The sequence below is a fragment of the Phaenicophaeus curvirostris genome, chromosome 1, assembly GCF_032191515.1.
Source record: "Phaenicophaeus curvirostris isolate KB17595 chromosome 1, BPBGC_Pcur_1.0, whole genome shotgun sequence".
In the NCBI taxonomy this organism is placed as follows: Eukaryota; Metazoa; Chordata; class Aves; order Cuculiformes; family Cuculidae; genus Phaenicophaeus; species Phaenicophaeus curvirostris.
The window spans coordinates 67,362,096-67,388,350 of NC_091392.1; the positions used below are offsets into that span (position 1 = coordinate 67,362,096).

At 39.7% G+C, this 26,255-nt stretch overlaps 1 protein-coding gene across 2 annotated transcripts in view; it reads left to right on the forward strand.

Annotated features, from left to right (window-relative positions):
- Positions 1 to 26,255, forward strand: part of USP18 (ubiquitin specific peptidase 18) — a 424,666-nt gene that overhangs the window by 214,169 nt on the left and 184,242 nt on the right. The window lies entirely within an intron of this gene.

Here is a 26,255-nt window from a genome sequence, read left to right on the forward strand (position 1 = left end):
CTTCTCTCAGTGTGTTATAGTGTTCTTACTGTTTACTGTCTGAACCAAAGCTAATTATATTGTCCACAGAAAAAGTGCAGCAGGAGCTGGCGTCCCTGTCATTCATAAAACTGCTAATTATTCCCAGTGGTGATGCAGAAATGTGTCCTTACAGAACTGATCTGAGATCACCAACTTGTTTCACATCAGCTGCTGTTCTGCCATCAGACAGAAATGACTTCTGCTAGATGTAATGTTTTGCCACAGTGGTAAGCATGAAGTAGAGGCCCTATTGCTCAGAGGATTTGTGGTGAGATTTTTAGTCTTCTTTGGACTTTCTTCCTAAGCAAGTTAAGTGCTGCTGAGAGAGAGAAACTTCAGTGGGGAGCTCTTGTTTGAATACAGCACAGAAAAGTTTTCTCCTGCTTGCTTCCAGTAAGCTTCTGTCCTAAGGCCCCCACTTCTTCACCCCTTCCTGTTTTAATACTGTCTTTATCAGGACAGAGCTTGCGAAATTCAACCTGAGCTGGATATGCTAAATAATATTGTGCATGTGGTAGGTCCCTTCAGTGAGACAAAAATGGCTGAAGTTGTGTGGAAAGTCAGTGAAAATGTTAGAAGACAGAAGTCCTGCTTCTACAGTGAGATGCACAGTGCTGGATTAAGCTGTCATCCCAGGACATAGTACTCATAGGCCTACTATTCACTTACCTTTTTTTTCCATGTAGCTCCTGAAGCAAACATACCAACCACAAAGGAAGAGATAAGTAAGCAGTGGAATTTTGTCTGTGAAGAATGCTTAAAATTTAAAAGCAATTTAAACATATTTAGAGGTGCTGGAGGTGGAACGCCTCCTCTCCCCCAAGATATTCAATACAATGTTACCTGCTGAGCATTCTTCTGTGTGAAGAGTGCCTAAGTAGATGTTGTCTAGTGACTTGGATGTCATGAGATGTGGTGTCTTTCAGTATATGCTGAATTTCTCCTTTGCTATTTAGTTAAGTATAAGGTTATTATAGAGTGTTGTGGTATTCTGTCCAAAGAAGCCTGGTCACCCCTGATCAGCTTTATTTTTTATCAATAGAAGCACAAGGTAACAGATGCTGAACTAGATTTCTGCTACTGGGTGCTTGCTGGTGCTGGGATTACTAAAATGATCTGAATCAATGCAATTGTATTAGTACCACACTTACTGTATTGGACTGCTTTTAAGAAATTCTTTTCTTCATAATTTCCTGGAGTTATTCTCAGCAAATGGGCAATAGACTCTGTAGACAGCACATCTATCATACTGGTTTCAGAAAGCAGAGATGGTGCAAAGTTATTTGTTGCTAGAACTGGACTTCAGGGCAAGAATGAAAACTGAGATGGAGGGACAGCAGAAGCTCAGCCAGATGATGTTGCATCCATTTTTGTCAAGTCTGAAAGTGTTGCGGTAATTTAAGTGAGTGTGTCAGAAATGAACAATTGCAATTCTATGCTGAAACTTGTCTATGACAGATAGCAACAGGAGGCTACGTGGAAATAACTGTGTTCCTCGTACAACTTCGGTGCTCCCTGCTGCATGAAGAGCATAAAGCTATCTCTCTGAACTACCAGAATGAAAAGCTTTATGTGCCACATGTGACTTTGCATTTGTACAGGTGCAACTGGCTTCAACTGAAGGACCATTTTGGTGAGAGATGGAATGTCTCATTTATATCATCAATATAAATTACTTTTTGACATTTACACACGTCTTAGAAAACAAACACACTCCACTTGCTTTGGCATTCTTGTTGTGTGCATAAAAGGCGGCCTGTCCTCCTTACATGTGTACCTTTTCTGTAAGGACATAATGCCTCTATTCAGTATTCATAAAGAAAGTAATGGCTACCCAGCTTGATTGCTTGATGAAGAGAGGCAGTTGCAGAATTCCACCCAGCTGAAATCACTGACTTTTGCTGATGGATTTTTTTAATACATTTTTTCTTCAATAAAAAGAAATGCAATTAGTGGTTTACAATGTTTATATGGATATCACCAGCTGAATCTTGTTCCAATCCACCGCATGCTGTTTTAATGTGACCTACAATATATGCTATGCAAAAAATCAGACTGGGATGCCCAATGTTAAGTGCAAGTTCCCAATGCAAACATGAAGCTTTGTCAAGATGAATTAAGCCCCTTAGGTGTTATCAAGAAGGGGTTCATTTGTTTCTTTAATTTTTTGCAAGGAGTAGGAATGGAGTAGACAAAATAGAAGTAAGTTGGTATGTTGCAGTTCTGGATGACTAGATCTTGAATTAGACTGTTGCATTAAATCTGCAAACTTAAGTCAAATCACTGTCCAGCATTCACCTTTTCAGTTCAGTGATCCCTGTTAATCTTTTGGGGAGCCAGCTCTGCTCTTGACATATTTTTTCCTAAAAAGGCAAGGGTGTCAGTGCAAAATTTGAGAAAGCATCAAGTCTCAAACATGCTGGTTTGGATGAAACTGAGTCACAATGCTATCCCAGATTGCTTCTTGGTCTACCAAATTGCTTCAGTTTGTATGTGTTTTTCATGTGTTTTGCTTCACTTCAACTTTATTGATAAGGTATTACTTCTGGTTTAGTAATATCACAACAATATAAAGCTTCTGGACAATTTATTTAAGTAGCTTTTGGGCAATTAGCATTTCACTGTTTATTGCATTTGAAACATGACTGATCTCAGGCCAGGTTTACCTCTGTTGAATCTTATTGGGTTTCTAACCACTTGTCATACTACAGAATACATTTCTGGCAGTGATGCAAAAAGAGAAATTGTTTACCCCCTCTCTCAATATTAAAACAAGCTTATTGGGCTCTGTAGAGTACTAAACTCTAACTAAAGGAGTTAAATAGAGAAAAATGCCATTTCTAAAAATCCTCAGCACACTGTTCAGAGATGATTCATATGGACAGTGAAATACCTTATTAGAGATACTGCACATCAGAAGTGGTAGATACTGTGTTTCAGAGTACAAATAGGGAAATATTCCCACCAGTTTCTGGAAATAATCATTCCAGTTTTGGGGTGTCCCATGACACATGCACAATAAAATCTGAATTGCACCAGTACAATACTTTTAGGAACTTTTAATTGTTATAGTTTGTATTGGTATTTACTCTCCTAAAAGAGCAGTTCTTTGGCTGTTGTGATGGTTTTAATCAATACCTGTTCAATTTTGTTTCAGCATTTCTTCTTCTCCTAATAGCTGACGCAGATCAGCTAAAGAAACGTGTGCCTGGCTTTGACTTTTACTCATCTGAATGTGGTCGGTGGCTTTACAGCCCCTGTTTTGTAGCTGTGCTCATCACTAATGACTGAGGGGAACGTGACCTGAAATTTCATTTTGAATGCTGCTTTGCCATCAAACAAGTGATTCAGTCATTGTTGTATTGCCAGAAGTAGCAGATTTTGTTAGAAACTTCAAGTGTTGACTAAGGATAATGTCACTGCTTGTGCCTGAGATTATGTTGATTGCAATAAGCTTCATTTAAGGGACCCTGAATATTTAAACATTTAGGTAATTTCTATCTAATTATCACAGCCATGTTAATGTGACAAGGAAAGAGAGAAAGGAATATAAAGTACTTTGAGCTAGCAGATAAGAACTATAGATCCTGTAGTACATGCTAGCTACAGTATTTCATTTTTTAAAATGTGCGTATGGTTAGAAGCTTCAAGCACTGGATGCTGTCTTTGATTATAACAGTACTGAACTTTATCTGCAAAATTGAAACCTCAGATTTTCTAGTATATCAGTAAGTGAAACCTAAGCACATGTAATCTGTAAAAATAAATGTAATTACTTTAGCAAATGTATTACAGCTGGCCAGGTTTAATGTTAAGATACCTGTTTCTTATAGATGACTAGTGCCAGAAGACAGAGGTGATGGCTTGATCTCTGCTATGCAGACAGAATGGAGGAGAAATATTATTGCCTTGTGTTGTTCTGTATGTACATTAAAGTGAATTACACTGAGTTGCAGTTCTGACCTTTGACATTTCTTCCCACTATTTTCTTCTGTTTAAAGCATCTTGGTGAGAGTAGCTGCTTTAATTTAAAAAGCTCTGGTAAAATTGTAATTAAGTGAATTGCTTCAAAATTGAACACTTGATGAAATCTTCAAGAGCACCTAAGGCATCTGAAAGCTGTCACTGATCTCTTTCAAGTTGATAGTGTGCTAGAGCAGGGGATGGGACTCAGTTGCACTCCATTCCTGGTGCTGCTTGGGTTTTGCTTTAGCAGACTCTTTGGCCTTGTTTTATTTACTTATCTGTAAAACGCAGTTCCAGTTTCTGTAGTAGCAGAGGAGTAAAAGGCTGACTGCAGCAAAGCACTTCCGTGTCGGTTAGTGATTGTGATGGTGATATCCATAAGTTCATGGAAGGCTGTTGAAAATCTCTCTCTGGTCAGCCTGCTGGCATAGTGCTGCTTGTATAGGTGTAGCTCTCTTATTCTTCACATTGTCCCCAACAAACTTTGGTGTTATTTCCTGTTGTGGGTATGACCTTACTCATCTGCTACTTAAGTACACTTATTTCCTCTTTTTTTGGGAAATTTCAACAGCTAGAAATTGTATTTCTCACAGGAATGTTGTGACTTGAGACTTAATTAGTGTCTACAAAGTGTTTAGGGGGCCTTCAATGAAAAGTGCCCTGGAAGTGACAAGTGCATTTGTGATATTGTTAACTAAAGTGATGCCCATAAGAACTAGTGGCTAGATACGGCTGTCATCAACTACTAAGCTTTTTCTGTTCCTGCTCTTTGATCTTGTAAGTTTCCAATTCCTCCTTTTCAGCAGTTTAAAATTCCTGTTTGCAAAGAATGTGTGTTGCTGCAGTGATGTGGATGAACTGATTTGGGGTCACCTATCAAAACAAATGGAACAAATTATTGGGTTTACAATTTCAGTTTCAGGTTAGAACACTGCATTTTTATTTTTTTATTTTTAATTACACTCGGGGAGATTTAACAACACTTAGAATTTACTGGTTTTAGTAGCTAGTATAGGCTACAGGACACAACTACCAACAAAATAACTGGTAGTTAGTCCATTGATAAATTAATGTACCTCTATCCTCCCACATTAAAAAAACAATGTCAGATTTAAACAGTGAAGACTCTTGCTACTGCAGTCGGCTTAGATGAAGTGTTATGGCTATGGGAAGAGAGGACTTGGAGGGACTTCCTATGCGTTCCAGACCACTGCAAGAAGCAGCTGTAATCTTAGCATTTGTATTCCTGTGGGACGATGTGTAATTGTCCCTCAGCATTCCCCTGGGAGGGAGAAACATTATTCCTGATGTGTGGTCTGTACTAAGGCATGGGTGCAATGTGAAGCAGCCATTTCACCTCCTACCCCTGCAGTAGTTTTGCTCCCCTTGTGGCACTAACATAAGCAATGACAATCTGTAGGGGTGCCCCAGCTTGTGCTGGGGACACATCGATTCCTCTGTCTCTGATTCGAGGATGAGTAAGTTGCTACCTCCCTGTCATTGCTCCAGTCTCGGCTCTGGGACCAGATGAATCTAGCCTTGTGTGCGTTCAAGTTGAGATGTGTGGCTTGTCCCTCTTTTAGGCTACTTGGTCTGGAGTTAGCAGAGGCGGGGAGTACACATGGGACCTTCAAGAGGTGGTCTCATTCTTCTACTTGCATACTCCGGTGTTTCCTAGAATTGTCTTCTGCCTGTGAAATACTAATGGGAGTGTTTGGTGGAGTTAGTAGCAACTTTGTATCTTGATCTTAACTCCTGCCTCTCATGCAGCATGGGGCAAGAAAAGCTGCACTGAAGGCCTAAACTTTGTGTGTGTGTTTTTTGTTTTGCTTTGGGTTGCATTTTTTTTAAATTTTTTTTTTAAGAAGGAAAAATGTGGGTTTTGAATGACCTGCAAACATTATGTGGGCAAAATTCCTGAATGTTTCCCAGGGTATTCTGTATTGTATATGACCCCTAACACCAAGCGACTTGTAGCTGAGATTTGTTTTGTTTGCTTGCAAAAGAAAATTAATATATCACGATGAGCAATGCATGGCACATAAGTCAAACTGCACAAACAACTAAGGATTTTTGTGTTCTTGTATCTGTCCATGGATAATATTTATAAAACAAAGTACTTTAAAAACCTTGAGGAATTTTGGCTGCTTTTCAGAAATGGTAAAGTCAATAAAATGCTCAGTAGAGATTGTATGTCCCCAAACATATTTTATCTTGACAGGTTATATACTATTGAGAGCTGCAGCCATGACTTGAAGCCAAGTTAGGAGAAGAAAACTTCTGTTACAGGGCTGCATTTGATGGGAATCTGAGGAGGGGAAGAGGGAGAATAGTGTATGCTCTCAGAACGCCAAATGCAGAAAGCTTCTCTAAGCTGAACTTTTGGGTTTTATGAATCATTGCAACTCTGCTGGCATCAGTAGGTCTTTACCAATTCACATCTCTTAGGAATCTGGTTTTTTTTTGTTTTACACAAACCTAATTGCTCTGAATGCACCAAAGGATGGGGTTTAATAGAAGTTATATTGATGAGTAGTAGCTCTGAGCCAAAGTATTAAAGTTATTCTAATTGGTATCCTCTGCCTTAAAAAAAGGGGGGGTGGGGGAGGCAAAGAGAGTAACATCTAGTCTACAGGACCTCTGCCTGACCCAATTCCATACACTTTGTTTCTCTGCACAGATTTGGCTTTATTGCAGTTTACTCATCAAAGAGTTTGTGTCTATGCAAGAGTAGGACTGGAAAGCATAGGCTTTCTGTGTAGGAGATGGGAAGTTACTAGAGTTATGTGACATTAGATCAGATATTTTACTACCCTTTTGGTCCTCCCATCCAAAAGGAACATGAAGAATTAATTCTAACAGAAGGGTGGATAAAATATAGCTCTCAGTGATAACTGTTTAAAGCTCAATATATCTAGTCATGCTATTGCATGATTAAAGCTCTTTGGGTATGCAGCAGCAGTTTGCCTAATCTCTGTTTTTTTTATATCTAGCTTGCAAATTAGTAATTTGAAGGCCAGCTCTTCTTTCCCAGTGAGATGTAATATAAAGGGTGTAGCCTGTCATTGGGTGTTGTGTTTATTGTTAAGGTGTTCGCTGTTCTCGTTTAGTGCTTAGGGAAATCTTTAGTATTTTAGATTTTATAAGAAGACGGAGTGGACTATCGGTGGCCGGTGACGCCTCCTTTTGCCTGTCCCCTTGTAAGCCCAACTTCTAAAAGACCTTGAGCACATTTTGTGTAAGGAGGGACTATGTTGTGAATGTTTATCAAGCTGAACATCTTAAAACTAAGTATGACCCTAAGTCACACAGCAGCATGTGCTGTCCCAAAGCCTTATAGAGTTATGTGGAGAAGTTTGGATTCAGAAATTAACCAAATTGTTTTTATGTGTGTATGCTGAATTGGTTTTCTTTCACAGAAATACCTTTGGGAGATGTGGTTTTGTGTTGTTATTATTAAAATAGGTATTTTATACTGTTACACTTTTTGATTTACAAATAATGTTGGGAGGTTATTTATTTTTCCCTCCTTAGATGTTCAGTCCTTGAGGCAATGAACAGTGATTTGAAGCCGATAAGGGATGCAGTTGAAAACGTGGCTTTTTTCTGTGATATGGAGGCAGCTGTTCAGAATTAAAAGCCTTCAAGGACCAGTACTTCAATTGGCAAAAGATGCTGATAAATTTTGATGGCTTTGCAATGTATGCCCAGTGCTTGGTAGAAATCCCTGTATTTTCAGTTCTCACATTTTCAGTTACATTTATCTCATGATTTATATATTTGGAGGAACTTGGTTTCTTTGGAAAGCCACTGGGGAGAAAGGCCAAATAGAGAGAAGGCACTTCTACATGCTGCATATTCCCTACAATGTGACCTGAATAATTAAAGTATGTGTCTTGTTTTTGTTCCTTCCCCACTCTCCACCATGACATTAATCTTTCCCAAGAAGTCTTCCTTTATCCACTTAAGTTTACTCAAGTAAGTGATATTTGCTGGGGATGTGTTGGGGAGAATTTTGCACATAAAGTGAGATTGACCAGTGTTAAACTATGCATGAGGAGAAAAGGACTCACATGACTTGGAAATATATCTGAATTAAATACAAAACATCCTATTCACATATTGAGAGCAGCCCTGCACAGAAGGACTTGGAGGTGCTGATTGTTGAGAAGCTCAACATGAGCTGGCAATGTGAGCTTGCAGCCCAGAAGGCCGACAGTGTCCTGGGCTGCATCAAAAGAAGCGTGGCCAGCAGGTCGAAGGAGGGGATTCTCCCCCTCTGCTCCGCTCTCATGAGACTCCACCTGGAGTATTAAGTCCAGTTCTGGAATCCCCAGCATAAGAAGGATATGGAACTGTTGGAGCAGGTCCAGTGGAAGGACACAAAGGTGATCAGAAGGCTGGAGTATCTCTGCTATGACAGGCTGGGAGAGTTGGGATTGTTCAGCCTGAGAAGAGAAGGCTCCAAGCGACCTTATAGCTACCTTCTGGTACTGAAAGGGGCTACAAGAAAGCTGGGGAGGGACTTTTTAACAAGGGCATTTAGGGCTAGGATGAGGGGGAATGGCTTTAAATTGGAGGAGGGATGATTTAGATTAGACATTAGGAAGAAATTCTTCACATTGAGGGTGGTGAGGCGCTGGCACAGGTTACCTAGGGAAGTTGTGGATGCTCCGTCCCTGGAGGTGTTCAAGGCCAGGTTGGATGGGGCCTTGAGGAGCCTGGTCTGGTGGGAGGTGTCCCTGCCCATGACAGGAGGGCTGAAACTCCAAGAGTGTTCAGGAAACGCTTTTCAATTGAGTTCTTGGGATATATTCTTCCACTACATCCATTTATAATCATTCTAATCATTAGTAGATTATAGCTCTGGATTTAGTTTTGTCTCTGGGGAAGCATAATGCAATCTGCATTGCTTAGCTTCTGCCATAACTTCTTCTAAACAGAGGACTTCACCTTCAGGTTTGTCTATCCAGTATCTTTTATCAGCACTGAATTCACTGTTTGTCATGCTGCAGTAAACTCTGAGGCATGCGTGTTCGGTTCAATGAGGTTGTTTTCAACATTATGCTGAAAGAGTGAAATCTGTAGTGCTGTGAAACATGACATAAATTTGGGCAAGTCCTTCAGAGAGAAAAGACTTCATTATAATGCACATACTTTGCTGGATACAGCTATGGTTGTACTGGACATGACTGGCTTCTTTTCTTTTGAAACAACTTACTGATTTTTGCTCTAACAGTGTTACTTGGACTAATTCCTCTAAATGCAGGATTTTTCATGTTGGGCTAAATTTTGCACTCAGGTAAAAGTGCCTAGAAAGGATCTGAGTCTTTAACTCCTTCATGAATTTTCTTTTCTCTAATTGTTGAGAAATTGCACAATGGTGACTGGCACAGTGAAGAAAATCTAAATTAAAAAGGCTGCAGTGAATGACTGATATACGATTAGCACAAATGTTTAAACATGAAAATTGCCCCTGTGAACCACCTGAAGGTAGAGCTGTTATTCCTGAAAGTACCACATAAATTATGAACCAGTTGAAATGAAGTTGCATTTTGGGTATGAAGCCAAGGTTTTTCAGAAGTCACACCTCACCAAAAGCAAGACATTCTTTTTCTGCTTTCACTGGTAGAAATCCAGAAGCATGTTTTAAAACTCAGTTTACTCTGGACCTGTACTCAAATAAGCAAAGACAGAATATTGGTCCAGATGGGATTCTTGAATTACCGGTCCATATCTTCATTTCTCTTCTTTTCCTTCAGTTTATCCTCCTTTTGAAATCTTGGCCACCCAAGAAATTCTCTGAAGCCCGTGACCTAGAACATTGTCTTAAAACAATATCTGTGAAGTTATTTTAGATTGCTCATTTGTTGCCATCCTTCCTGGGGTTTCTAGGTTTTCAGTTCTTTCTGCAGTGATTCTTGATGTTGGCAAGATCAAGGCAGTAATAAAAAGAAGCAGGTAGTCTTTTGCTCAGTATTTGGTTGTTCTCTGATTTCCCTTATGGCAAGGTATTCCAGTGCTCAGCATGATCATTCATATCATGTTTCTTTAAATATATAATTTCATGGAAGCTTGCTTATAAGAAGTGCTGGATGTGCTGTGTTGAAATGAAATTAATTTTCTTTCTACAAGAAGATAGCCTAAACAGAAGCTTTTATTAGACTTCACTCCTGCCCTGAAAGAGCCCAGCTGTTAGGAAGAAAGAAGGGATGCATGCAGACTTCATACCCATGCAATGGTTGGCCTTTTTTTATGCAGACTGTCAGTAAGCCTGCTCATTTATAACAGCTATAGTTGTTTTTCTGGTCAAGTAAAAAACTCAGGGTCATGTCTAAGGAAAACGTGTTCCATTGGCGCAAACCATCATCAGGTATCAGGAGGCTGATTAGAAAAAATAAATTTGCAAATCTTTCCAACCATTTAGCCCTTGACTGTTATTGTAAAAAGACTAAAGATACTCAAAATACACATTCCATTGGGTTCTCTTTCCAAATCTGAAAAAACAAATAGTCTGCCTAAAGCCTCTTTAATGGAAAACGATTCCCAAGGGAACAGAAAGCTTCTGGTTCTTTTCCAGTAACTAAAAAGTTAGCATTGAAACAGGAAGTGCATATAAATATCTACTCAGCAAATACGCTACGCATTTATATAGTGAAGAGTGTAGAGGTTAAAACTGTCCAGTTGGCACTGGGAATGCTCCAAGTTCTCCAGGCTTATAGCTTCATTATTGTGTTTGAAACCTTAGGGAAAAGTATAAGTACTTACCAAATATTTGCATTTATCCAACCACTTGCAAATCAGTTTCAGAAACGGAATTTTAAAGATTTCCTTGAGCTTAGTTGATGGTAGTGGAAATTCTGTGATCTGCCCTGTCCCATACCCGCAAGTTTTGGGGTTTGTTTAGTTGTTGTCTTTTAAATTTCCAAAATGCATTAGAAAAAGGAAAATAGTTAACAGACTGGAACTAGGAGTGGAGCAATCTCCTTACTATGCCCCCTCCTGAAAAAGGTTTGTACAGAGTGGGTGTGTGGAGAGAAGTGGGCCTTGGAAGCTTTGTACATAAAATCAATGGTGGGATATATTCCAAGGTCAACAAGATATACAGTGGATCTACTTCTGTAACCTGTAACTCCCATAAACACTCTTTTCGGATATGAAAAGTACCACAGCTCTGGTGGGATTATTCAAGTGAAATGAGTTAGAATGGGAGGCTTGGCTTTTTCTAACAGTACTTCTGTTTGGTGATCTTAAAGCAGATGGTCCCCCTGGAATTCAGACGTGACTTTGGGCAACATGTATGAGACATGCTAGTCTTTCTTGCACAGTTGTTATGATAACACACCAGATCTGGAAACCTCAGGAAAAAAAGTTAAATGAGAAGCAAAAGTTAAGGAGAGCTACTACTGGGAGATACTACAGCTGCTACTACTTATATTCAGATAAGAAGCACAGATGATACCAGGATCAGGACAGTGGGTGGGGTAGTGAGTAGTGATGAAGATAAGGCAGCTGTATGGTGCAATGCATATCACTCAGTAAAGCAAGACTATTCAGATAAATAGTTGTAATACAGCCAAAGGTACAATAATATATTTGGGAACAAGAATACAGAACGAGGGACTCTATCTTCTGTGTATGAACAATACAGAACACAAATAAAAATCAAATCTTGGTTCCTCCTTAGGGAGAAATATTGGCTACTAACAGTCTCTATGTTTCTAGAAGAGAAAATCCCATCTAATAATGGGAATCTGAAGCCAGATGAGTAAATTAGAGACACATTTTTACACTCAAGGTGATGAACCTCTGGGAGAATAAGGTTTGGTTGATTCTTCATCTCTTAGTGCCATTAATGAATCATGACATTTGCTTTATGTTGTAGTGTCCCTGTAGTCCCTTCCAGTGTGCTATGTGAAAACAGATTGTGGAGCTACATGTGCAGGATTGTGAGCCCCGCCAGAAGTTAGAATCTTTCTGATCATGCTTGGAGTGCTAGTGTGCTGTAACAAGAGTGTTGAGCTCATTTAATTAAAACTCCATTAGGAATGCTTTCTTACAGTGATTAATAAACTGTGCTATTGAATCTGTCTGAAGGAGTTCTCACAGAAAAGTTATCCAGAGACATCTGGAAAGGCAAGATGCACAAAAAACCAGCACATGGAAGATAATGAGTTCTTGCAGAAGAAACATGAAAGCTGATATTGGCCTACTGCAAAATGGCTTAGAGGACCTGTGCATTAAGGAGCAGAGATTGGGAGAGACCAGCAAGGTACGCACAAATGGCACCCACAAAATGAGTTCTTTCATGAAAGTCTTCAGAGTGGATTTTATAGTAGGTTTAGCAGTCGTATTAATGACTCACTAGTGTAAAATTGAGAAAGGTAGCATGATGCGAGATATGCTGCTCTGCTGGATCTCTAGAAAGAGAGCAAGCAATTTTAATAACTAACCATGCTATAATCTTTAATCAGAAAATGTTCCAGTAGACAGTAGACACCTCAGGGATGTAACTGAACGGGAAAATGTTCTTATATTTCTTTAATTTACAATTTATACGGAATGGATTGAATTGACTTGGAGCCATCTGTGAATTCCATATTAATTTTTCTTCTAGAGTTTTAGGAACTATTATCTTGCACAACGTATTTATCACTAGATTGATTTAGTGACTGCTGATTAACTGCTCTATAGCACAATGTAGACATGACTTAAAAAATAGAAACCAAGCCCTATCCCTTTTAGATTTTTCATACACAGTCTAACTTTTCTGCAAAAATCAGATGCATGTTTTTGTAGTTTTTTCATATGTGATATGGTCAGAAAATGTGGGATGAGTGGAAGGAAGAACAGTTCTGCTGTAATTTTTATAATCCCAAGTAGGTGGGAAGGTTGCAAAGAAAAGCAGCTATTAAGGAAATTCAGCAATTTTTGTGGGTGTTTTTTTTTTATTCTGAGGAGAATTAAGAGAAAAGAAATGTGAGAAATGGCAGTGGAATTTAGAAAGAGACTGCTGAATTTGGAAGGAAAGGTGTGGAAAAATGACGATAGCTTTGGATTGGGAAGTTTGTGAGAGAGGAAGAAGGGCAAAGCTGCCGGCAGTGACAGAGATGACGGGCAGAAACAGGAAAGGTGGGTACAGGTTTTCAAGAAGCAGTCTGAAATAATTCTGTGTAAAAGAGGATAGGGAGGAACAAGCAGAAGATGAGCAGGTGATTGGAATCCTGCAGTCATTGGATCAGTGCCAGCTCTGGGTACTACTGGGAGTGACAAATTAACAGATTTTTTGAAGGCTGTTGCATTTCTGTTTGAGTGGGATGTTGCTTAGCATGTTGTAGCCTAGAAGTGGCAATTTTGTTAATTGTAGCACTGTTACATCTGGTGGAAAATAATTTTTTCATGTTTAGCATGGATATTGCAATTATCTGATATTATAAAGGGGGTTCTAAGTGAAAAAAACCCCTCCTGTATTTTAATGGACCAAAAGCAAGTAATAACATTCTCCAAACCTGGAAAAAAAGTAGTGCGAGACACGTGATGTTAGATGTGTGTTTTTATATAAACTTCCTGCCCTCTGCTCCAGAAGATACCGATGATTATACATACTATCTTCCTATTCATGATTCGTCTTTTGGTAGTGTAGGTTTGCCTCTTGTACTCTTCTGCAAATGTCAATCAATTGCTAGTTCATGATACCTACATGCTTTGGCAGGAATGAAAGCAATGCCTTTTTTTTTAAAGCCCAGTGGAGTGAGTCAATATCTGAATGTCAGAATTTCATTTGGTATCAGCTATTCGGTTATAACTTGAGTGTGGCACAGGGGGCTTGCTTTGCAATATCATCCTTAGTTCCTGCTGGATGATAGCTTGCATGCAGAAGAAGTTGGAACAGGTAGACTTTCAATGAGAGAAGCCGAATGTCATCAGTTTTGTCCTTACATGTCCTTAGCATAACAGAGCTGATCCTCTGTTCAGTGTTATCTATTACTACAACGGCATTTTTTGGTTAGCCTGGGGCAAGTGAGCCCATGTGTAATGTAGAATTTGTCATCATCTTTGTATCTTCAGAATTTTTGTTTCCATTCTTAGCCCAGGAATTGGATGAGGCTCAACTTCTTGATAGGACTCTGCAAACTCTTTTTCAATTGTTCTCTAGTAACTTGAAGCTATATATATATTTAAATGAGTGTTTGTGCAGGCTTCTTTTTCATCGCTTTTTCTTGATATCTCTCTGTAAATGTCAGGCACTTCATCCGTTCTACAACTTCATGTAACTTCAGGCAGGGCTGGTCACCCAGGATGTTCTACAAGTCTGCATATATCTTGTCAACACCAATTGTGCTTTGGACTGGGCCTGCTCCTGTGTAATGCGGACAGATGACTGGGAGTGATTTCAACAGTGCCCTTGTTTCATAGTATTCAACTGTCTCAACTTGCCTTATTTATTTTGCCTGCTATTGATTCTGACAATGCTGGTGTCCCAGGAACAAGACAAGGGGTATACCAGCCCTCTGTGGCTATTAGCTGGATAACAGGTTTCCAAGAAAGTTTCTGGCCACTTCAAGTATGGTATCATGTTGACATCTTTGCAAGACCCATCACTCTGTTGAGCATTGCAATGCGTTCAGGTTTCTGTTTGGTCATCTTATTGTAAAATATTTCTTTATGAGGAATTTTGTCGAGATGATTAATCTTGGATTCATAGTGTTTGTCCTCCTCCTCCCTGTGGTTTCAGTAGGCTGTTGCACAATGATTAGCAGCACTACCCAAGTGGTGGCAGTGTGATAAGATCCATCCGATCAGCACTGCTTGTTTTTATGTGGTCACTCTCAGTATTTCAGGCAAAGCTTTGATGTATGTGTGTTCTATTTGAATCTTAGGTAGCTGCGTGTATTTAACCAGTTATTACTCAGTTGTAATCTGCCAAATTATCCTTGTTTTCTTCATGGATCGCCAAGCAATATATACAATTTTGTTGCCACCTTACAATTTGTGTGATGTGTCTGAGTCTATGTATTATATTGCACTGTAGTACGTATTACAGTTATACAGTATATCTTTCCAAGTTTTGTAGTCTGGGGGAAGCAATATGGTGATGTGGACTGGTTGGTGGTTTGTTGAGTTGGATGTAATGAAAAGAGATGGATCATGTGAGGTAGCGTTCTTCCCTGTAGATTATCAGTCAGGTTTGGTAGCGTTGTCTCAACTTGAAGTACAGGGCAAATACTTGCTGGGCCTGAAGGGAGGGACTAATGCTGTGGGTTCTCCGATTTTTAAAGCGCATATAACTATAAGGGGTGGAAGGAAAAAAGGAGTAAATTTAAAAGGCATGATTTCACTCTGCTGTGGTGCTTTTCAGTTCACATAGGCACTGTACTTGATGTGGAATGAAACTAAGACTGGATTAAAATTTGGACACTAACTGCAGTCCACATGCATGGAAAAAATAGAGAAATAAATTCCTTCTTGATAGCTGATTTTTGCAGAAATGCCTTTTGGTTGAAGTACCATAAGCATTTTACAAAGTTCATGTACCTCTGCAGTTTGTTTTAAGAGATCTGAATTTATTTGGTGTAGATTTATTTCAATTATCTAATCAGAAGCAGACACAACTTCTTAGGCTGTCAAAGGTATTCAGGAATGTATGACAAACTTCAAAAGAATGCATAAGATCTCACTACACATCTTACCATACATTTTTATAGAAAAGAGTTAATTAAATTTTCTCTTTCTACCCAGAAATTACTTATAGTCTAAATTAAGTATGGGAGTTTGTAGGGCTTTTGAGTGTTCTCTTTTTCTTCTTATTTTTTTGACTGATTAAACAGCCAAATGCTTATCTGGATCAAAGAAGTAATAAGCAAAGGGGCATCCTTAGGCCAGTTATCAGCTGAAAACAATCTTAACTGTCACGCATCCAAGTTTTAAAGCACATACTCAACTGAATGGATTAAGCAATGGGGACTATGTGTAATACTGTTTACTTGCAATGAAGAAACTTCTAGAGGAAAAGAAGCATTGTTTCCTAGTGCATGTTTCTACAGGCATGGGTTTGCAGGGGAGAAAAAAAGACTGCCACATTGGTGAGTCCTGCCCAGTGTGGCATATGGTCCCAGCCAGATGAGACGGCAGACTCCTTGTTACAGTACAGCTGCCTTCCCTGCCACAAAATTGGGAATGCATCTTACTTTTGGGTTAATTCCTGTGGTGACTTAATTTATGTTCACTAGCTAGGAGGGGAGGAAAAAAAAAAGACCTCTAGTTATCTGAATATACAACATTCAAGTATGTTTGCAGGGACAATATTTCAAGTTATTAGTCCCAGCAATTTAGATAAGAACATGTACTTGCCTATGAAAGACAAAGCACAGTGTCTTACTATTACCACCTGACACAGAGTAACCCTGTGTGATAAAGTATGTAGATAGCTCAACAAGGGGTGAATTAGAAATGCCTGGGAAGATATATGATGCCATTAGTAAAACATACAGATTTATGGGTGACATTAACATCTCTAAAGCAGCAGAAGCAGAATTGCGATACTAAATCTGAAGCTGCATAAATGTTTTGCTTCCTTCCAGATGCAACAACAAAGAGATCTCAGAGAAAGTGTTATCTAATGAGTAAAGTACCACCTACGATTTGTTAGGCCTACCATTCCCTTCAGGTTTTCCTGTGTATCCTCTGGCAAGTTACTAGGATTCAAATTTTTGAAATCTGTGGCTAGTGGTCATACTGATAGTGACATTTTGGATGTGACTGAACACAAGAACTGGGTTGCCCTTTCTTGACACTTAGGTATCTCAGTACCTGATGGGAGTGCCTGTGTACGTCATGGAGGAGAGTTAAGCAGAAAGGATGTCCCTAGAGGAAGAGGACTGCTAATAACAAGCACCAAACATACAGGTCTTCTGAAGTCCACTTTTTCTTGAGCACTTCCACACCAGTGTCAGGAAAGAGGTGAATGTTAACTGGGCTAGTTAGCTTTGTGACATGCTTCGTCTCTGGTGGCTGCAAGATTAGAGGGGTAAGAGAGTTGCTGTCCTGTTTCTGGCTGTTTGCTGTTCTATATTGACTACTGCTGCTGCGAGTTATTCATGTTCTTTTTTGTCATGCCTAGTCAGGTTCTGTTTTGCATACACATAGAGTGGGTCAGCAGTGACGCATCCTCATTCAGCCACGGGGCAATCCTGTACCTTCTGCCACGAGGGAGGTTCCATTGTGTAGTCGTCATTATAATACAGAGATGTGTACCCACAATTATAATCCTCCCACAGCCCTGGAGTTTGAAACTGTTCTCTTTCCTGTTGGGAATTTCTTGCTGTACAAAGCTCACTCAGTTGAGCAACAACTTATTTTTGAAAAGATGCCTTTTCTAAAATTCAGAGGAGATAATGATCTGAGTTTGTATTTCCCACTTGTTGAACAACAGTGTGAAGGTCAGCAATCAGTCTGTGCTGTCTTAAGAGCATGGAAGAAAAACCTGTGATGCCTTGAGGATGGAAACTGAGGAATAGCTCAGTTTCCAAGCAGAGAAGGCAGGTTTCTCTAGAGGAGATTGTCGGTGTATAATAAACTGAGAGGCAGTTTTCCTCCTCTTTGAATCAACTATTAGTATTTATAGATTAATAGAAGTTTTGCCCTTTTTGAGGTAAGGCAGTTTAATTTTGATACAAGGCATTGGTCTTTTGAGGAAAAACAGGTGCTATGATAGGTAAGCAGCATGTTGAAGACTTTTGTTGAAATGACTGGTAAATGTCCTCAGAAATGTAGAGATCAGAAGTTAAATCTGACCAGTTCTTTTCAAGCAGATGGTTAGTTTGCTTTAGGTTTAAAAAAAAAGACGGGAGGGGAAGGGGTGCAAAAAAGCTGCTTATTATAAGAAAGAATAATCTCCTGGCATTCAAATATAGAGGGGTTTTTTTATATTTGGTGAAATGTCATTAAAAATACATTACATGTAAAAGCACTTTTCATCTAATAGATCTCAAAGATCTTTCCAAAAGTGAATATTGTGCCAAACACCATTGAAAGTATCATTTGGATTACACAGAGGAGACTGAGGCATTGTAAGTCTGAGGATTTTATCTTAATTTACACATGAAATGGGAAAGGTAAAATTAGAAACCCGATTTAGGACTAGTAGGCTAGTTACATGACAATCTTTTGGGGTTTTTTTTAATGTCAGCATGAAAACCCCTCTACTGCATTCCAAAAGGATACAGAGAAATTGACAAATGTCAGAAATGCTGACTTTACACATTTCTGATGCATTTTTCATTTTTTATGAGTCAAGTTGTCCAGAAACAACTCCATGGTGCATAATCTTTTATTGTTTAAGGTTTTGCAAGTTCCATTTTATTGTTCATGGCATAATTTTTTTAATTTTGTGGTCAAAAATTGAACAAACCCTCACTTTTATGATGTGTAAGCATGTATTTAACATTTATTTTCATAAATTTCAATGTAAAGTATGCCTCCAAGGAGCTGTATTTGAATTATTAGAACTGGAGTTCAAGGTTTCATGAAGCAGCAAAGTCTTTTAGCTCCATTCCACAGCATGGATGGTCCTGCCTGCTTTACAGAAACAAAGATGAAAGGGTGTAACTTGGTGGCATTTGTTCTCAGTATACTGTCTCAGAATGAAGGGCCTTGTTGAAGATCTTCAGTGAGTTATAGATCAGATTGAAAAATAATTTGCCCATGAAGCATCACAGAATTTACATTTAAAAACAGATTTTATTGGAGGCCAAACTTTTTATAAATGTAACTCCCCCCCCTTCAAAAATATGATCAGAATAAGTGTTTATGATTCCTTTAAAACTTAGAAATGTAACTATTCCAGTGATTTCTAAGAAAAGTGAAAGCTAGCATGTAAGAAACAGATGCTGAACTTTAGGCCCTTTTGAAATTGATGACAAAGATTGTCTCTTATCCAGTTGTGGCCCATTCTTAAATTTGACAGTCTCATTAATTTTTGGCTATTGGTTGTTTTCAGCAGTAATTTCTGGCCTTAATACATCAGTTTTCTAGATATTTCGTACCCTAGGCTACCAAATGTCTTTAAATTCTGCATGGATATTTAGTGTATAAATGCAGTGTTTCTATTTCACATCCTAATATGCCTGATGCTTCAGATGGATTCCAGTTGAATGCAGTATCAATCACTGCAGTAGACATTAATCCTAATATATAAACATTTCAGTCCTACTTATTTTGACTTGTCAGTGTTGGCATATTTGTGACCTCTGCACAGAAACTGCTGTATTTTAATCAAAAGTTACTGTTCTTCTAGAGTAGAATGGGCCAGTTGAACAAAACCCTTGTAAAAATCTTGACCCCACCAGAATGAGTATGCATGCATAATTTAAAGCTCCCAAACAGTCTTGTTAAATTCACATTTTATGCTGTCACAGACAGTCATGGCCTGTAAAACAATAGTCTGGCCCTTGTGATAGGTCAAAGGTCTGTTTGCTCTTTCATATTTCTCCTTACTTAATTTGGCAAGTGGACACTCTTTCTGTCAAAAGAGAAGAGGCCAAAACAAAGGGCAGAATTTTTTCCAAGTTATTTTTGAAATGCCTTGATTCTTGGATGTCTGATCAGAATATTTTAAACCTGGCTGTCATTACCCTGGAAACTGAACACTGTTACAGCAGCATAACATAGGCAGCCAAAGTCATTAGACACTTTTAAGAAATTCATCTAAACATGATAGGTTTTGTTCAGCCGCACTAAACAGCAAGGCACTAATCATGTGTTTAACAGAGGATTCATATCTCCCTTTCTTACATATCACTTTTTAACCAAAATTAAGAACTGTGTCCTTTAAAGAGCTGAAGATGTGGTCTACTGTGTTCTACTTCCTTTTGTCCTCATGTACATCCGTGCACATTTTTCTGTATCAGAAATTTGTTTCTGTACTTGAATTATTTGCTCTTTTTCATGTATATATAAGCCAAATAATAGAGAGCCGTGTACTATGCTTATTCGACATCCACAAAAGGCAGGAACTGAATTCTGTGAGAGCTTGAGCTGCAGGACCTAGCCCACTGTAACAAGCTGGGCTGTGCGCTTCCCCTACTACCCAGTGATGAGTAGTATTTCCACTGAGTGGAAGCACCTTATCTGGGGTAAATCTTCTTAGCATTGTCATTGTCAGGACCCTAATGGAAAAAGGCTGCTGTGAGCTCAGGTCTGTCTAATGCTTGCAACATGGATCACTGGGTGACCCATGAGTAACATCATTATATTCAAAGGAGGAGCCTTTCAACAGCTCATTCACTTCTATTTTATGCTGGTTCTCAAGTGTCAGCCTTAAATTATTCATGACTTGTCACAGATCTGACAACATAATCCCTTCCTACCTTTTAAAGCAAAGGTTGTTCTTCGAATAAATTTTTCCATGGACACACTTCTTCCTCGGTATTTCTACAATGTTTTGCTTACTTCATCTGCCCTTGGCATAAAAAAATTAAATAGAACAACTTGAATCAGAATTATCTTTTGGGGAACAGACAATGTAACAATTTATTTGAGTTATTATATCAATCTCTCTTTCAGACCCAAAGTAAGTGTTGTTACAGTGAATGTGTTTCGGTTTAAAAAAATTCTGACATATTGATTCCAGTTAATCTCACTTCAAACTTCAGTAGGTCATCTTTCCCAGACACAGGTTATCTACCTGCAGGGAATAGATGGTCATTCTCATTAAGTTGCAAGCCGATGTAGCCATAAGATGTTAAATAGCTTTCCTATTATTTATTTTTAAGGAAAGCTTTAATAGATGCCTTCCTTATATAGTATAAAATGGCATCAAGATCAGGCTGTCAGGCATTGCTTTTTCTGTTGTGATCTTGTAGTTCTTTACAAAGCAGCTTGGCATTATTTCCTCTTTTGTCAGTCTGAGAAACTGAAGCACAGAATAAAAATTTACTCCTGCAGCAGCACTAGACTGGAGTTGATGCCAGCTAAGTCCTTTGTCCACTGTGTCATGCTGTGCTTTGAAGGTTGCTTATCTCACAGTCCAACTAGTATCAGGCATGTGACTAAAACCAATGAAATACCATTCATCAAGGAGATTGATGGGATAAAGAAACAAGAAAAATACTTTTTACAGTAGTCCATGGCATCATGGAGCTGTAGCGAATGATGAATATTTTGAAAACTTCAGCAAAGGGCAGAATCAAATTAACTTTTTAAGAGGTTCAAGTAATAGCATAACTTGTGCTCTGCTGCGTGACATTTTAGCATGCACAAGTGAGCCAGACAACTGTGTTATTTTAACCCACATTCAACACTCCTATCACTAAATCTGCACAAAGGGCCCTATATCCATATCTTGTGTGGTGCTATCATTAAATCTCTCTTTTTTTTCTTTTTTTTTTTTGCTACCAACTGGAATTTCATTATGAACCATTAGTGATGTAATACTAAACCTATGGAATCTTAAGCATGTCTTAAAATCTGTGGAATAAAATAGACTCCCACCAAATAAAAAATGTAGCACCACCAAAAAAAAAGCTGCATCTTTTTCAAATGGCTCATTCAATCTGTTTTCCCAAGTATGTTTCAACTAAAATGTCTCAGAATAAACTTGCTTCAGTAGGTCTCTTGGCCAATAAATGTTGTTTCACTTTTCTTACTTCCTCTATTCCCAGGACACTATTTTCTGGTTAATTTAAATACAAAACGTAAGTTGTATGCTTCCCTCTTTTGCATGAAGAGTGTTTAAGTTTCTTTTGGTTGCTGTAGACACCTGCCTTTGGATTTTTTCCTGGAATTGTGGGGTTTTGTGAGAGAGACTTTCTCACCTTTATATTCTGAGATCTCCCAACATTTCATTAGTGAGTTATGTGAACCATACCAGTCTGAAATAAACAGCCTTTAAGAAGCTCCTCAGCTCATAAAAGGAGGGTATGACTTACACTGTAGCCACTAGTATAAATTAAAAAAGCTTTAAACTCTAAAAATGTGCCTTTAACTATATGGGAAGTGATTCAGGGATGTTCTGGATCCTCTGTGAAATGTTTAGTTGGCACAGAATCGTGCTTTTATCAGTAACACGCACAAAAATTAAAGGGCGTGCTTTAAAAACAGCAGATCAGCAGCAGCCAAACAAGGAAAGAGCTGCCTGCTTCTCATTTTTAGTCTATAGAAAGGCATGTGTTTTCTGGAAGGGCTGCAGCTGCTGTCCTGCTGAAGTTAGTGTTTAACATTGTACTAGTGTTGACTAGAGGTTTAAAAGTGAGATCCAGGGTACAGGAGGGAATGCCGCATGCTCAGGCGGGTGTCACAGTTTTGCTGACTGTGGGGAGAGGCTGCTCCATGGGCCTTCTTTGCACTGTGCAAGGGTGTGGCAAAGGATGGACCATTGGGCACCAGAGTATGTCCTGCATGATTATATATGTGCTTGCTTGCTAGGATCAGTCAGGAACTTAGGAAAAATTACTCCCTGGTGGCTCACTTACTGCAATGTGTGGGAATGAGCTGCTGGCCAGAGAGTTCTCAGCCATAGTGTGAACTGCTGTATCTTCTTGTCTAGCTGTCTTCCTTACTCTGCAGCAAGAATTTGTAAGACTTTGCCATCAATTCACTGCCTTATCTGGGGATGTACTTTTATTTCTAGATGGATAGCTTTGACAGCTTTGTGACAATGTTATGTGTTCGTGTTGCTGACACAACCTTCAGTCCCATCCAACTCTTAGCCTGTCCCAAAGCTATGCTGAGTGCCTGTTGTTGACACAACATTTGTTAAAATTAAGTGTTTGATGCTCAGTGTATTCCCCACTTGTAGAACTATAATTGTTCTACTGCAGCTTGTAAGATGATCTTTGCTTCAAAGCCCCTCTGCATTTTTATGAACAAAGACTAAATTTCAGCACCGTCACAAAGTCTCACACTAGGCAAAATGTTGCTTGGTTTGTATTGTATTCCTTGCATCAGCACAAATTAAAACAGAAGAGAATTAAATTAAGAAATTGAGATTAAGTAAAAATTATGTTTTATAATACAGACTACCAATGGTCAGTTTAAATGTGCAGGGAGCACTCGTTAGGTCTGTCAGTATGTATCAGAGTAGGAATAACCCCAGGGACAGAGGCTGGAGATGGTTGAGATGCTCAGCATGGTGTGACTGAGTGCTAGAGATCCTTTAGAGTAGATGACGCTTTAAATTCCACTCTTCTTTTGTGAGCCTGATGGCAAGATTTTCAAGAACAGCTTTACAGATTTAAACAACAAACCCAAACAAAACGTTCCTCCCACAAACCCCTGTCTCTTCAGAGTTTTCATTTCTTTAAGCTGTAAATTCACTGCTGGTATCGGCTTAGGAACTGGCTGGCTGCCCAATACAGTTGTCCCACAAAAATGTACAGAATCTCTATCTTTCAGTCTCCTATAAAGAAAAACATGGCACAAAAATGTTGGGAAAAATGTGTAAAATAGGACATGACCTTATTTGGAGTAAATACAGTCAAGACTTAAAGAATTCTGAAAAAAGCCATTCTTTTCCAAAATGGAAATGTTTCTCTTGACGATTGATACCAGAATTGATAGAGACAGTAGTATAGACAGGTGGATGGTGGGAGTTTTAACCAAAAATGTCTGATCAGAAATTTTAAAACAGGATTCTGACTACATGTGCAGTTATTCGCACATACGCTGTGTTTTTGTAGGCTGACAAGGAAACTACAGGTAACCCGTGTTTGTTTTTTTCCTGTTATATCATTGAAAATTACTTGTTGACTTGTCATCAAACTATTGATAACACAAATTGTCAGAAATTCATCTTCATGTTTGAGTTATGAAAGGGACTAAAAGCTGTGCTTCAAGCAAGGTTATGGCTAACCGTGTTTTTCATATCAGTGGTGAAAAACTTTGAAAAAATAAGAGCTACTCTGGTTCAAGTAACAGGCAAAATGGCTTTTGATCTTTTAAATTCTGTTAGAGGATAAATTAAAGCACCTATTTTAATAGGCAAGATAAAAGTGTAAAAGAAGTTACCTTGCTGTGGCAGGAAGAAATTGTTTTGCCATTTAACTAGTCAATCGTGTGTGTGGGTGTGTATATATATACGTATGTATGTAAATCTTGTGAAAAATTATGTTTTAAAGGAGATATTCAAAGGCGCCTGGGAAGTCTATGAGCTGCAACTTATTACAGCTTTCTGTCACATTTCTCTCTTCAGCCTGGCCAGCTGTAAGAGTTGGGAATACGCATCTGAAGATGACTACCCTATTAAGTATTTCAGATGTGATTATGAGTATGTATGATTCTGCACTGTGAGTTTCTTGCTATTAGGACATCAAAAAGAGCCACTCACTATGGCTGATGGTGGTTTTCATGTTTTCTGTTCAGGTGATCATTGGTGGAAGATGGTGTTGCTGGTTGCATTGAAAGATATTTTTGCCATTTGTCTCCTTTAAAATGTCTGCAGCCCAGATCCACTTGCCTTGGAATGGCTTTTGATCTCAGCAGCTGAATAAAACCAGGCCAAGCAATCCCTGGGAACTTCTGTAGCCAGAATTGCTGGAAAGCAGGGTAATTCAACACATATAATGCTTTCCTCCAGATCAATGCCATACTTGATATGTTTTCAGTGAGTTTCTTGGCTGTTGTTCACACCTCATGCTTTAATAGTCTTGAGCCAGAACTCCAAAGATGTTCAGAAATCTACATTTGATTTCTATAGATATTTAACTATTTGTACCATGATGTGGAGGGTTGTCCTCAGCATTTCAGCCAAATTAAACTTCATCTAGGCTATAGAAAAGAAGATCAAGCTCCTTCCAGGAGAATGGAAGTAGGTACACCTTGGTGCCATCGGTTCTGTTTGCTAATACAGGATCTACTAAGTGTTCCCGTGTTTCATACCATAGAAGAGGCCCACAAGGATCTTTGCCTCAGTCTTTAGTCGTAAGGAGGGTTGTTCCGCCTGTGTACAAACCCAGGAGCTAGAGGAGCATAATGAGGCTCCCATGATCCAAGAGGAGGTGGTCAGAGCCTTGCTAGCCCGACTGGACAGTCACAAGTCTATGGGGCCGGATGGGATTCACCCTAGGGTACTGAAGGAGCTGGCGGATGTGCTGGCCAAACCCCTTTCCATCATCTTCCAACAGTCCTGGAAGACTGGGGAAGTCCCACTGCACTGGAGGCTGGCTGATGTTGTGCCCATCTACAAAAAGGGCCGCAGGGAGGACCCAGGAAACTACAGGCCTGTCAGTCTGACCTCAGTGCCAGGGAAAGTCATGGAACAGGTGATCTTGAGTGCTATCATGAAGCACATGCAAGAGAACCGGGTGATCAGGCCCAGTCAACATGGGTTCACAAAAGGCAGGTCTTGCCAGACTAACCTGATCGCCTTCTATGACAAAGTGACCCGGCTACTGGATGAGGGAAAGGCTGTGGATGTGGTCTTCCTGGACTTCAGTAAAGCCTTTGACACAGTTTCTCACAGCGTTCTGCTTGAGAAACTGTCAGCCTCTGGGCTGGACAGGCGCACACTCTCCTGGGTGGAAAACTGGTTAGATGGCCGGGCCCAGAGAGTGGTGGGAAATGGTGTGAAATCCAGCTGGAGGCCAGTGACAAGTGGGGTTCCCCAGGGCTCAGTGCTGGGTCCAGCCCTGTTCAATGTCTTCATCAATGACCTGGATGAAGGCATCGAATGCACCCTTAGCAAGTTTGCGGACGACACTAAGCTGGGTGGAAGTGTCGATCTGCTGGAGGGTAGGCAGGCTCTGCAAAGGGATCTGAACAGGCTGGACCGCTGGGCAGAGTCCAATGGCATGAGGTTTAACAAGGCCAAATGCCGGGTCCTGCACTTGGGGCACAACAACCCTGTGCAGTGCTACAGACTGGGAGAAGTCTGTCTAGAAAGCTGCCTGGAGGAGAGGGACCTGGGGGTGTTGGTTGACAGCCGACTGAATATGAGCCAGCAGTGTGCCCAGGTGGCCAAGAAGGCCAATGGCATCTTGGCTTGTATCAGAAACGGCGTGACCAGCAGGTCCAGGGAGGTTATCCTCCCTCTGTACTCGGCACTGGTGAGACCGCTCCTCGAATCCTGTGTTCAGTTCTGGGCCCCTCACCACAAGAAGGATGTTGAGGCTCTGGAGAGAGTACAGATAAGAGCAACAAAGCTGGTGAAAGGGCTGGAGAACAGGCCTTATGAGGAGCGGCTGAGAGAGCTGGGGTTGTTTAGCCTGGAGAAGAGGAGGCTGAGGGGTGACCTCATTGCTCTCTACAACTACCTGAAAGGAGGTTGTAGAGAG